The sequence below is a fragment of the Musa acuminata genome, chromosome BXJ2-4 (genome assembly GCF_036884655.1).
Source record: "Musa acuminata AAA Group cultivar baxijiao chromosome BXJ2-4, Cavendish_Baxijiao_AAA, whole genome shotgun sequence".
NCBI lineage: Eukaryota > Viridiplantae > Streptophyta > Magnoliopsida > Zingiberales > Musaceae > Musa > Musa acuminata.
In genome coordinates, this window is record NC_088341.1 from 43,246,444 (window position 1) to 43,255,662 (window position 9,219).

A 9,219-nucleotide genomic window follows, 5' to 3' on the forward strand; every position below is an offset into this window, starting at 1 on the left:
TGCTACAACTATCCGACTGAAGAAGCTATGGGATGCATCTGCAGTCGCAACAGATGGAGCTGTTTAATATGATCTACTCATGTAATGATCCTCTTGTGTTTGAGATGCTTGTCTTCATCAATCGAATACAAATTGGTTGCATCATAAGCTCAACTCCACCAAATGTGCAGCTGCATGATCTTCTTGGATCTCATGCTCAGATCTTTTCAGTTGATGAGTCTCCCATTAATGGTGTTGGGCTGATGGCCCATATTCAGCCCATGTGGGCTTTATCAGCCCACAGCCCACACCCTCTCTTAACCTAACCCTAATTAAGATTAGGGGGTGTGGTGGCTGCGTTTTAGAGGCAGATTAAGGCTATAAAAAGGCAGCAACGAGGCAGATCTTTGAGGCCACGGGATTCCAAAGAGAAGAAGGAGATCAAGGCAGAAAAGGAAGAGAAAGAAAGGGAAGAAGACAAGGACAACGCAGAGAGACTGTTCACAATCATCTAGCAGTGTTCTCATCTCAGGTTAGATCAAATCTACAGTAGACTCTTGTTGTGATTACTTGGGGAGGTTTTAGATATTGTGGGCAGTGACGTGATCCTTGTATCCCAGTTATTCTCTTGTGGTTGTTGCTAGGGTTTTGGGCAAGAGATTGAGATTTGTATATTCATTATTCTCATAGTGGATTATCTCTAGTTTGCCCCGTGGTTTTTACCCTTCACATTGAAGGGGTTTTCCACGTATATCTTGGTGTTCTGTTTGATTGTGTTTCCATTTTATTCCGCTGCGTATTTTGGTCTTCTAGTATTTGTTCCTATACAAAGGTTATTCCTCTTTTTATCCCCATCAACTGGTATCAGAGTGGGGTTTTGGTGATTTAATTTTTGTATTTGAACATGGAGGCCAGTAATATTTCTCGCATGATTAGTTTAAATGGAAATAATTGGATGATATGGAAACCAAGAATGGAAGATCTCTTGTATTGCAAAGATTTGTATGGACCTTTGCAGGGGGATAGTGCAAAACCTACAACTATGACAGATGATGAGTGAAAGAGGTTAGATCGAAAAACAATTGGGTTTATTAGACAGTGGCTTGATGATAGTGTCTTTCACCATGTTTCTACTGAAATTTCTGCATATTCTCTTTGGAAAAAATTGGAAAGTCTCTATGAGAGAAAAACAGCTGGCAACAAAGCTTTTTTGATCAGAAAACTTGTGAACCTAAAATATAGAGAGGGTGCTTCTATTGCTGAGCATTTGAATGAAATGCAGAGTATTACTAACCAGTTATCCTCTATGAAAATGTCTCTTGATGATGAGTTGCAGGCATTGTTACTTCTCAGTTCATTACCAGAAAGTTGGGAGACACTGGTGGTTTCCCTCAGTAATTCTGCGCCAGATGGTATTGTCACTATGAGTCAAGTAACAAGCAGTTTGTTGAATGAGGAGTTGAGAAGAAAGAGTTCAGCAACATCTCAGAATGATTCACAGTCACTTATCTCAGAGAACAGAGGAAGGTCAAAGTTCAGAAGCAGTTCACGTATGGGTAGGAGCAAGTCAAGATCAAGAAAAGATATTGTTTGCTATAACTGTGGTGAGAAAGGACATTACAAGAACCAATGTAAGCAACCTAAGAAGAACAAGAAAAAGGGAAAAGAAGTGGAGTCTACAGAATCAAAGGATAATACTACAGCTACAGTGCAGGGTGATGATTATTTGATTTTGTCTCCTTCTGATGATATTTTTTCTTGTGTGTGTCAGGATCTTGAGTGGGTGATTGACACAGGTGCTTCTTATCATGCTACACCTCTGAGGGAGTTTTTTGCTACATACAGGTCTGGAAACTTTGGTGTTGTCAAGATGGGCAACTATGGCACAACAGACATCATTGGCATGGGTGATATCCATTTAAAGACCAACCTTGGCTGCAAGTTGGTACTTAAGGATGTGAGACATGTGGTTGACTTGAGGCTGAATTTAATTTCAGTTGGAAGACTAGATGATGAAGACTATGAAAGCAGATTTCACAGAGGGCAATGGAAACTCAGTAAGGGTTCTCTTGTTATAGCTAATGGAAAGAAATGTCATACTTTGTATAGGTTGCAGGCTAAAGCTTATGGTGAGCAGTTAAATGCTACAGAGAAAGACTTCAGTATGGAGTTGTGGCATAGGCGATTGGGACACATGAGTGAGAAGGGGCTGCAAACTCTTTCCAAGAGAGAGGTATTACCAGATCTCAGAGGTATACATCTGAACCCTTGTATTGATTGTTTAGCTGGTAAACAACATAGAGTTTCATTTGCTAGTGCTGCTTTGTCTAGAAAAATGCATGTCTTAGACCGTGTTTATACAGATGTATGTGGTCCTTTGAGGACAAAAACTCCTGGTGGATCTGTTGATGTTCTTGGTATAAGTGGTGCACTTTATTTTGTCACTTTTATAGATGATTTTTCTAGGAAAGTTTGGGCCTATGCTTTGAAGACCAAAGATCAGGTTATTAATATCTTTAAAGAGTTTCATGCCAGGGTTGAAAGGGAGACAGAAAGGAAATTGAAATGCATAAGATCAGATAATGGTGGTGAGTATACAGGATTGTTTAATGACTATTGCAGGTCATATGGAATCCAACATGAGATGACAGTTCCTGGTACACCTCAGCATAATGCAATTGCAGAGAGGATGAACCGCACCATCATGGAAAAGATCAGATGTATGCTTTCACAGGCCAAGCTACCCAAAAGGTTTTGGGATGAGGCTTTGAGGACTGCAGTTGATGTGATCAACTTATCACCATGTACAGCCCTAGATGGTGATGTTGCAGAGCATGTATGGTCAGGGAAAGATGTTTCCTACAGGCATTTGAAAGTGTTTGGTTGTCGTGCATTTGCACATGTTCCAGATAATGAGAGGTCCAAGCTGGATGGTAAGTCTAAAGAATATATTTTTCTTGGTTACTCACATGATCAGTTTGGTTACAGGCTTTGGGATCCAGAAAAGCAGAAGGTGTTCAGGAGCAGAGATGTGATCTTCTTTGAGGATCAAATCTTTGAGGATTTGAAGAAGAAGGCACCAGCCAAGACTTCTGCAGAAGGATTAGCAGATTGTGACCCAGTTACTCCTCCAGTATATCAGGGTGATGGGGGAGATATGCAGGAAGATGGTGTAGAACCTGATATTGATCTACCTGTAGGACATGTTGAGCAAGAAGAAGTAGGAGAGCAAGTTCCCGCAGAACCTCAGTTGAGAAGATCTTCTAGACAACGTCAACCTTCTAGAAGATACTCTACAGATGAGTATGTGATGCTTACTGATGCAGGTGAACCAGAGAGTTACCAGGAAGCAGTTGAGAGTGAGCAGAAAGAGAAGTGGTTAGCTGCTATGCAGGAAGAGATAGATGCTCTTTAGAAGAACCACACTTATGATTTGGTGCTGCTACCAAATGGAATGAAGGCCTTGAAGAACAAGTGGGTTTTTAGATTGAAGACTCAAGAATATTGTTCTCAACCAAAGTACAAAGCTAGATTGGTTGTGAAAGGCTTTGGTCAAAAGAAAGGTATTGACTTTGAAGAGATATTTTCTCCTGTTGTTAAAATGTCTTCTATTCGTGTTGCTCTTGGTATTGCTGCTAGCCAGGACTTGGAGGTTGAGCAGTTAGATGTGAAGACAGCTTTCCTTCATGGTGATTTGGAGGAGGAAATTTATATGGAGCAACCAGAAGGCTTCAAAGTCAAAGGTAAAGATAATTTTGTCTACAAGTTGAAGAAGAGCTTGTATGGGCTAAAGCAAGCTCCAAGACAGTGGTACAGAAAGTTTGATTCATTTATGACAGAAAATGGACACAAAAGAACGGCTTCAGATCATTGTGTGTACATCAAATGGTTTGGTGAGGATTTTATTATTCTCTTACTTTATGTTGATGACATGCTTATTCTTGGGAAAGATATGTCTAAAATTGACAGGTTGAAGAAGGAAATGAGTGAGTCTTTTGCAATGAAGGACATGGGGTCAGCAAAGCAAATACTAGGCATGCAGATTTCTCGTGACAGGAAAAACAAGAAGATTTGGTTGTCACAGGAGAAATACATCGAGAAGGTATTGGAAAGATTCAATATGAGCAATGCTAAGCCAGTTGGTTCTCCTCTTGCAGGTCACTTCAAGTTGTGCTCAGAACAGAGTCCGTCAAGTGATGAGGAGAAGGAGAAAATGCAAAAGGTTCCTTATGCTTCAGCAGTTGGAAGTTTAATGTATGCAATAGTATGTACGAGGCCAGACATCGCATATGTAGTGGGTGTTACTAGCAGATTTCTTGCAAATCCAGGCAAAGAGCACTGGGCAGCGGTGAAGTGGATTTTTAGATATCTCAGAGGGAGCTCTAAGGTTTGTTTAAGCTTTGGAGGTGGACCACCTGTGTTGACAGGTTACACAGATGCAGATATGGCCAGAGATATAGATACGAGGAAGTCTACTTCAGGTAATGTACTTACTTTTGCAGGGGGAGCTGTGTCATGGCAATCCAAGTTACAAAGGTGTATTGCTCTCTCCACCACAGAAGCAGAATATATTGCTGCTACAGAGGTATGCAAAGAAATGTTATGGATGAAAGAATTCTTACAAGAATTGGGGCTGAAATAGGAAAATTATGTGGTGCATTGTGACAGCCAGAGTGTCATCCATTTGTGTAAGAACCCAATGTTTCATTCCAAGTCAAAGCATATAGATGTCAGATACCACTGGATTCGAAATGTATTTGAAGAGAAGCAGTTGCAGCTTCAGAAAATTCATACAGATGACAACGGAGCAGACATGTTGACGAAGACCTTACCAAAAGAAAGACAGGAGATATGCTGACAGTTGGTCGGCATGGCTTCATATTGAGGAGTCATGGGACAGCCTCCCTTATGGGTTGAAGGGGGAGGTTGTTGGGCTGATGGCCCATATTCAGCCCATGTGGGCTTTATCAGCCCACAGCCCACACCCTCTCTTAACCTAACCCTAATTAAGATTAGGGGGGTGTGGTGGCTGCGTTTTAGAGGCAGATTAAGGCTATAAAAAGGCAGCAACGAGGTAGATCTTTGAGGCCACGGGATTCCAAAGAGAAGAAGGAGATCAAGGCAGAAAAGGAAGAGAAAGAAAGGGAAGAAGACAAGGACAACGCAGAGAGACTGTTCACAATCATCTAGCAGTGTTCTCATCTCAGGTTAGATCAAATCTACAGTAGACTCTTGCTGTGATTACTTGGGGAGGTTTTAGATATTGTGGGCAGTGACGTGATCCTTGTATCCCAGTTATTCTCTTGTGGTTGTTGCTAGGGTTTTGGGCAAGAGATTGAGATTTGTATATTCATTATTCTCATAGTGGATTATATCTAGTTTGCCCCGTGGTTTTTACCCTTCACATTGAAGGGGTTTTCCACGTATATGTTGGTGTTCTGTTTGATTGTGTTTCTATTTTATTCCGCTGTGTATTTTGGTCTTCTAGTATTTGTTCCTATACAAAGGTTATTCCTCTTTTTATCCCCATCAAATGGGACCTGCTGCAGCTGCGTGCATGTCACTGTGAACAATATGATCTGTGCATGGTAGAATGATCCATTTATGGTCAACAGAGTGTGGCCCCTCTCTGATGCCATGACTCGGGACGTCGACGAGCTTCACTCGATTACCTGTTGCCATTAGCACTCGAATGTAAGCAAAGTTCACGAGAAGGTAATTCTTGGTTGAACTGTTTTGCAGAGTCAATACGAAGAAGAAGAGATGTTACATCAACATTTTCTTAGGGATCTAATTCTTACCCTCCATAAATAAGGGTTGGGTGATTAAGATCAGGAATGAATCGACATTTATAATTTTGCTAGTTTTCATTAATAAAATTTTAAATATTTTTATTTAATTAAAGATATTGTCTTGTATGGAACTCAATAATTGATTTTAAATAATTGAGACATTACGGTTTGTTATTATTTTTTTTTATAAATAAAATTATCTATTGCTCAAAAGATAATGTGTTAATTACAGAAAAGTTAATCTGATTAGAAATCCCACCATGAGAAATAGAAATTGCGGAACTGAGACTTCTAAAGATGAGACAATGAGCATTATTATTTATTTATTTATTTGAAATATATATATATAATTAATTATTTTGATCATCTTGGCTAAATAAAAGATATTAGTAAAAAGAAAGTGTACTATATCAAGTTGGTATTGTCAACAAAATTTGTATAAATTATAGAGTCCAGTACACAATAAAATAAAATAAAAATTCAAAGAGTAAGATTTGAGCAGCCTTTTCAGGATTCAAAGCCCATCCCATTAGTATGAAGAAGGCATAAGTTTTTTGTTTATAAAAAAATAAAAAAAATTATTGATGAAATTGATAGAAAATAATCTCATTCATCTTAAAGAAATTAAAAAGATGGAAGTCCACATGATAATTTTTTTTAAAAAATAAAAAAATTGTTGGTTCTATCATAGGTGTTTAACTAATTAGTTTTACGATTTTCTTTCATAAATACATATGTGATATTACCTGATTTATTGTTATTGTTTCTATAGGTGAGAAGGTATGGCACAAGTAGACCGTTAATATGGGTTGAGTGTTAATGGTTCCTAAATACTATGTCGGATCTAATATCATTTCTCGATATGTATATGTCATCCTTACGTAGAGCTTATATTAATCTTTTTTATATCATTCTAATTTTATTAAATGTTTCTGGGTTATTCTAAACTTTGTCGAAGATGTTAAACCATTAAGCGGAGGAGTTCGTAACATCTTGATTAGTATTAAGATTAACGTATAATATTAAGATTAATTGAGTTAAAAAAATTAATAGGCTGAGACCCGAGTTCTGACACAATGAGAGAGAGATACATGATTAATCGGTCTCACACAATGATAGAGTGATCATTGTTTTATTTCTTTTCATGAGTAAAGTTAATAAGTTGTTAAAGATAAAAGGAATCAGAAAATTAGGTTTAATAGAATTTTAGAATGCATGGACACGATAAAAGACGAATGGTGGCAACATATTCTGATCACAACCTAAGATTCAGAGATGATGCAACCTTGCTGTCGCCATAGTAGATGAGCAACTTGCAATCGTCAGTCTTCCTTGGTCTTTCTATTGAAGAGTATAAGGAAGCAACTTGGCTCTGTTAGCTGGAATTTAAAGTCTTCCTTCGTCTTGTTCTCCTCAGTTGCATTATCATGTCAATTTCCAAGGAGAGTTTCCCAGCAACTGCTGATCGCTGTCTGTTTGGTGCCCACAAATCTTGTCTTTCTCTTATTCGTATTAATTATACTTGTCCGATAGCTACAAATATCTCCAATTTAAAACTCTTGACATTCAAGAAGATGCTCGAGTCAATTTTTTTTAGATGAAAGCCATTCCAACTTAGGGACTCATCAAGAACAGGCATCATAGTTGACTGACTTGAGGGTAGACAACAATATGAAGTGAAGAACGAGTGCATGATATTGACAGATAACCTAGTAGTTGAAGATTTCTTGGTCTACTATTTGAATGTCAGTTGAATAGTTTCAGACTAATGGAGGATGATCCAAACAGGGCATGATAAGATTTTGTGTACTGCAAGCTGTCTACCGCAGATTTGTCATGATTAATCTTAAAATAAGCTGCGTATTTTTATTATCTGTAATCTAAGATAATTGTGTTGGTGTGAGATGATCCACTGTGATCATGTATACAATTGGAATCATGGTTGTGGTAATAATTGTTTTCAGGTGTATGGAAAAAGAATAAATCTCTTCCGTAGGTGTTTTCTTTTTCAAACAAATTAAATTAAAATAAGACTTGAAGATGGGCGAAGATTCGACACCAAGAACGCTTGGTGTAGCCTTACAAGTCCGTCACTTTAATATTGTATTTAATATAACATACTTGTTTCACCAAAATTTTAAATATCACGTATGGATCAAATATTTAAATCCTCCGTTTATGTCACGCACGTCAGCATATGCCCAATTAATTCAGATTAATCACTATTATCATGGATTATTTGGCTTTTCCTTTATAAAATGATTTTTGAGGATTAAGAAAAAAAGAGTATTAGTCCAACCTCGCTCTTCCTCCATTCTAATTTTGTGGAGGTGCTTAACATGGCCGAGCCCAAGCGACGGGTGTCACCTTCTAGAGTACAAATCTAAGGTGCGACAATAATAATATCTTAAGATAATACAAGTGTATCATTTATAGGTATAAAAACAGTAATTACATGATTATATAAAAAAAATTAATATTAGATGTTGAAATTAAATAACAATAAATCAAATTACGATATGTACCTTTTAATATAATTCAGAAAATCTTTATCTAATCTAAAAGCGAATTAGATTTGTCTTTTTCTCTTTTCTTATTTTTTTTACAGGATCACTTTAAGTGATAAAATTGAATTAGAAATAAAAAGGAGATGAGAGAAAATTTATAAACTCTCGATAACGTTATATGATTAAGGAAAAATGAGAGAAAATTTATAATTTTATAAAAATGTCATGTTGCATATCGTATTAGTATTGTATTTATATATTGAGTTATGAGGAGATTCTATCAGAGGGTCTATAATAAGTAATTTGAAAAGTCTTTCCCATCAAAATAATCTCCTAAGGAATTCTACTATAATTAAAGTCTCTTTCTATTGGACCATAATCTAATCTATAATATACTTTATCTAATCAAAATTTAATTAAATTGATAACATATTTTACCTAATTAGATAGGATCATATAATTTAATATCATCTTCTTATGTTTTTTGTAATAAAGTTTCTCAAGAAAGTCTTGAGAGGAGGAGGGTACTAGTTTTGTGCTTAAAACATTAATCCTCAGGAGAAGCCAAGATAGTTGAACATGGGGAAGCATAGATATATTATTATATTCTGAGCGATTAGAATAGAATAGAAGTTATTGATAGATATCACAATTTAGAAATGAATTACACGGGATAATTAAGTCACAAATGTTATGTAGGTGATAAGTATGGCAGTGTGTTTTGGGTATAAGAATTAGAGGTGCATGCAAAGAAAATTTGGATAATTTATAGAAATGTCTGTGTAACTTTGATAGCGTGACAGTTGTGAGCTTAACGAAGCAAAGGCCTGCCAACATCATATTCTTAGAAGGCATTGTTTGAGTTCCAAAATTTCTTATTACCATGACCTGCAGCTAATTTTGAATCACTATGAAGCAACTATTATCCTCAGCAAGCTCTG